The following is a 5,857-nucleotide window of genomic DNA, read 5'->3' as shown; positions in this document are numbered from 1 at the left end:
TCCAATTGAATTGCTTTGCTAGTGTAGGGGTAGAAAATTTTTCCTTCTACTTTATGGGTTCTTTGCCTGATCTACAATTAAATTGACATAAGACAAATTAATAGGAGAAAAATAAATTTAATTTTGCTCGTATGGGAGTCCCAAAGATATGACTCAAAGGCAAGTTGAGTAGTGAGGTTTATATGCCATCCTGAGCTAAAGAATGAGATGAGAGTGTGGGGCTTCAAAGGGGAGGAGGGTAATTCACAACACATAAAAAGAGCAGCTGTTTGGTAATTAGATGTTTGCCCTGCCATACAGATAGGTCTTTCAAATAAAAGTTATCTCTGGTAATAGCTCTCTTTCTGGGATAGGCCCCCTATCTAAATTCTTGTAGGTAGTTAAGAGAGAAGTAAAAGGTTTTGGGGTTTTGTTTGTTCGTTTGTTTTGAGTCTGCTGCGTCTTGATTGCCTTCAACTCAAAAGGATCCTCATACCAAAGTGGCATATTCTGGGGTCGCGTATTTTCCCTTTCAACGGGTATATAATCCACATTAAACCTACATATAGCCTGACAAAAATATATAGTAAAAAGTGCTTAATCACCATGCCTTTAAAGCCAATTAAAACTTCCTAAATTGTTCACTGAAGGATGGTGTACTTTAGAGTCGTGAATTCTGTCCCTGTAGGTATCACGAGAGGGGTTTAACTGGGCACACAGCATTTACAGATTCTGATTGGCATTTCCTTCTTTGTTGAAAAGAGAACCAAGCTCAGTTTGCAGCAAATATGACAGTAGGCTGTACAAATGTACATCTGAAATGCAGCTCTGGGAGGGTTAAACCTTCAAGCTTATATGAGACAGCATCCGTTTCAGGTCAAAGTGCTGTTCTTAAATGATCAGCAGAGAACAGAAAAAAGGCATTGAAGTGACCTTGCTGAGGTTCTCAAACTGCACCGAAGCCTTTTCTGCATGATTAAGTGAGCGGAATCTTAGATTAGCTAAAAGCAGTGCAGAAACATAATGAGTTCACTTATTTTGGAGCATTTAATAACAGTTATAGACAGTTATGTGATCAAGCGGAGTTATGACTTATTCATTCTTTCATTGCTATTAAAATTACTGCATTTGAGGTTTTTAAAGTCATTGAAATAAAAAAAAAAGTCTGATTTATGTTAGGAGAATTTAGCTTGCCCTTTGGTCTCTCAGTTTTTAAATGATATAATTAGACTTTTTAAAGACCATTCTAAAAGCATTATTAGCATTTTGTATAGCAGAAAGTAAATGCATGTTTTGTGGATAGTTTAATTTTAAAAGGGATAATAATACTTGATTCAGACAGTGATATTCATAGATTATTAAGGAAGGATTTTTTTGTATGAAATTTCTCAAAAGGCAATTGTATAATTTTAGTAATAGACCTCACAGAATACGTGTGGGTTTTGCTGTGTGTACACACGGATACTTTTTCTAATGCACTCTCTAATTTCATTTTGAATGGACATTACAAAGACGTGGAAATAATACAACACAGCTTTCCTCCCATTTGGGAAAGCAAGGATGGGAAGAGAAAGTACCAGAGGATGTATTAACTCATGACCTTTAGCATATTTCCTCCGAAATTACAGAGCCATCTATCAGCCTGGGGGGAAAAAGCTCACTTTAATCATAACAAAGAGATTTGCAGGTGGTTTGAATTAGCAGTAAACAACAATCATTAATAAATCATTTTCGAGGAATATGGAAATGTCATGGATGCATCGACATTTTTAATATGATTCTACTCTTAAACTTTTCTTACACAGCTTATTGTATGCAAATACCATTCCCTGTCCAAATGGTTCCAAATTAGACATTGCTTCCATTTTCAAGTGGGTTATTGCATAATGCATAAAAGCACAGAGGAAACATATCTCCCCATAAAACTGTGAAATAAAGTGCTGATTTTACTTGGACACTACAGTAGGATTATTTGATACACACATCTTTGCTCATAAAACCGAGCTGACTGCAATCTCCTTAAATAACAGCTATTTGTGCCACATGTGTGTTCTGTAAACTGTTTGGATATCTCTTTTGAAGGCTTAAAATGCAGTGGACTATGCTATTGAAGGATGGAAACTGAAAAACACATTACTAAGGGGTGAACACAAAGAAGCCCTTCAAACAGCCAGCAATGGAGAATTATCCATGTGAACAAATGGATGGTCCAGGTTGTATGTGTTAAAGCATGACTACACAGCCTTTTAGGAATATACGTGTTTGTACATGAGTACATACACATGTGTAGTTATACCTCACCATTTTATTCAAAAGTATTTGAATTTAATTATTAAAGTTTGCCTTCCATGTGAGTAGCCATCCTCTGGTAAGTGAGTCCTTAGGTAGTCTCAAATAGCCAAGTGATCAGTTCTGTTTGTTCTAGTTTGTTAATTGGCAGGAAAAGGTGTCACTCAGTCTATAGGAGGGGAAGGCCAGGTTATTTGGGTGGCAATGAAGGGGGCATGATGGCAAAGCAGCAACGGTAGTGCTATTTGAGGAGGCTGCTCTGGAAATAGTTTCTCGACAGTGACCTTAGTATCTACTTGGACTGTTTCTAAAGGGACATGATGGCCTGGAAACACAAAGCACATCCATCCCACTGATGAAGGTCAATGGTGCATGGGGCAAGGGTTATTGTGGCAGCCTCCAACTCATGCAGTGCAGATCTTTGTCCACTAGAGACTGATCTTTGCCCAGTAAACATGTGGGTTCAGGCTTCACAGTTTAGACTTGAACTATGGTCTCTGAGGTGAGAGGCTAGCGTTTCATCCGCTAAGCCATTTAGCCTTTTCCTTTGAAGGAAGATTGATTTTAAAAAAGCTATTAACCTTCAGTGATTTATCTCATCAGATCATCTTCATTTTCTTCTGCTTATAATAAGACTATATTATATAGTTTTATTGTTCAGTTAATTCAACAAGATGATCTGAAAGGGAAAATGCATGAGAAACATAAAGAAGGCAGAGATAATAGAAAATTATCAGCAACACTGAAATGAAAATGTTAACAGGAAAAACAAAAGAAACTGAGCAAATGTTATTGCATATCTCAGAGATGCAATCACATAAGACATTATGGTTCTACGTAACCTAGTTTTACAGAAAAACTTTCCATGTGTCACATTGATTCTAGGGCCACACACCATGCTAATGACATAGGCACTACTTTTTCTAGTGAAAAGACAAAGAGGACATGTTTCTTTTCTTTTCTTTTTTTTGTAGTGACTAAAATATAAGATAAGGAACCAATGGTAATTAATTCACATTGAGTATATTTTCAGAGGTGCACAAGAAACAGCAATTTTCAAGGAAATTGCATTAAAACACATTCTGTTCTGAGCCTGAAATTAGACATTTTATCTATTTTTAGTGAAAAATGTGAAAAATGTGTTAAACAGTAACCTGTTCTGCTGCCTTATCCTGAATCCCTTTAAAGTGAACTAGAAATCGGTTGCTTCCTGTACTGAATCATGTTTGATTTATTGCATTGTATTGATTGAGTTTCTACTTTGGAAGAAGTGTTACATTTTGTGAATAATGTGTTAGCATTAATGACTTTAATTCATTCCCCATAACTTTATGACAGACACTAATTTACATTTCTTCTGGAGTACCTGAGAGCAAAAGAAGTTCTGGCAATTTAATTTTTTTCATGTATACTGCTGGGCTGAGCCATGAGTGGAAAATGTAAGAACACAGCATTTGGAAAGTATCTGCTTTGGGGAGTGTGAGCTCCCCTCACCCCAACCCCACCCCGTCCCACCCCCGACACTCAGGTATGTACATTGACAGTTGAAGTGAAGGCTATGATAACATTTCAATATTTGATGAGACTAAGCAGCAGTAGGCATTAGGTCTCTGCCATTTTATGGGCTTACTTATTTCTCATGGTTGAAATCCCTTTTGTTTCAGGCACTGTTAGTTTATTTAAGTTGGTGTTTGGGCAGGTGAGGCTCACTCAATCCTGGCAAGTTCTGACAACTTGATTCCAAAGAAATCAAAGAAGCTGAGCCTGTCAAGCTCTTGTTCTGTATTTACTGAACTGTCCAGTAAGGATACAGAGGAAGGAGATTTGAAACTGGAGAAATAAAGGCTGAAAAAATATTTGTGGTAATAATGTCACGTTTGCATTTTTTGAGCAAATGACAAGAGATGATGAAGTAATTCTTTGGTAGCTGGTTGTAAATGCCCTTCCTAGCTATTTCATGGTATATCATGACAAGAGTTTATAATATCTTTTCTCTAATTTTTCGCACAGTTCTAATTTCCTCACCCCACTTTAGTTACATACAAAGACACCTCTTAATTGCTTTTTCTTATCTGGATTAACTCTGGGATTGATATTTGCAAAGTGAATTTTGATGGGATTTTGAAACTCAGGGTTGATATTAAAGGTGAAGGAAATAACAAGGAGATAAAAGCAGTGATTCATGAAGCTGATGTGGTTCAGCCTCATGAAAAGGAAAATGTTTGATTTTAAGAAAAGGGAAGAATAAGGAGGTGACTGCTGCCCGCTACTGTCAGCTTTGATTCAACTCAAGTTTGAGGACAGAGTTTTGGGTTGCAATCTGTTGTTTCCTTGGCTCTTGATTCCATGGTGTGCAGAAATCTATCATTTCTGCCCATTTTCTATCCCAACCCCAAGCCCACAGAAATATCCATTCCTACTGGGCTTCCTCAGTTGTGACACTTTTCTTTTTCTTTTTTTAAAAATAAATTTATTTTTTATTGGTGTTCAATTTGCCAACATACAGAATAACACCCAGTGCTCCTCCCGTCAAGTGCCCCCCTCAGTGCCCGTCACCCCCACCCCCCGCCCTCCCCTAGTTCGTTTCCCAGAGTTAGGAGTCTTTATGTTCTGTCTCCCTTTCTGATATTTCTTCTCCCTTCCCTTCTATTAGTTGTGACACTTTTCATGTGGTTATCAAAACCACAGTGTTCTGATGCTTCTTGGTTATTTCCTTTACCTCACTGATTGGGAAAAAGGAGAAGAAAAGGTAATAAGCAAAAATAAGAAATGATCAATGGCTCTAGATCTGTGAACTTTAGAAAACTCTGGAACAATCTTTGGCATAGTGAGCTCTTTCAGATTTGGCTACTTATGGTAAAGTGTCCTATCAAAAAATTTACAAGTTGCCCTTTCCTACAATATTCATATTTTTTTCTATGTTCAGATTGCTCCCTAATATAGAGAAATGCAATAGTGACAATAGGAATAACAAACAAAATCATAATTAGCTGGGCTTTATTGATACATCGTAACATGATATCCTATTTGAGATATGAAATGCCAGGTCATTATCAAAATATTAAAGTGTTTTAAAAGGTTGTGAAAAGTTACAGAATAAAACCAAAAAGATATGCAGATTGCTCTTTTCCCATATTGACCAAAGTCATATTTCTTATTCCTCTTTGCTTACATTCATCAAAATGTTGCAGTAGATTTTAAAAAAGATAGTGGCTTCAGTTGATGAGAGATCTTACTCATTTAAACTCTCAGCAAAACCTGCAATAAAGATAGAAAGTTCGGAACTGAGGGTGTACAGTGTCTCAAATCAAACATACTCCACACCTTGCACAGATGTGAAGTGGTACAGGATTTTGATGGGCAAAGGTTCCAATGGCTTAAGAGTCTTTGTGCTACTCTAGCTGGTTTTTGCAGCAGTCCATACATAAAATAAAATATCATTTCCTTAAGGACTTCTGAATTCTTGGCCTTAGATCTGATCCTTTTGCCCTGCTCATTCTCCCCTCTGCACGGCTACCTGGTTTCCCTTTCTACAGCTTCTGCTAGCATTGCTTGTTTTCTGCCTAGGGTCTCTCCCCAGCTGTCTTCA

This window comes from Canis lupus, chromosome 32 (assembly GCF_048164855.1).
Source record: "Canis lupus baileyi chromosome 32, mCanLup2.hap1, whole genome shotgun sequence".
NCBI lineage: Eukaryota > Metazoa > Chordata > Mammalia > Carnivora > Canidae > Canis > Canis lupus.
The sequence above is the reverse complement of the archived record's forward strand: the minus strand, read 5'-3'. Positions refer to the sequence as shown.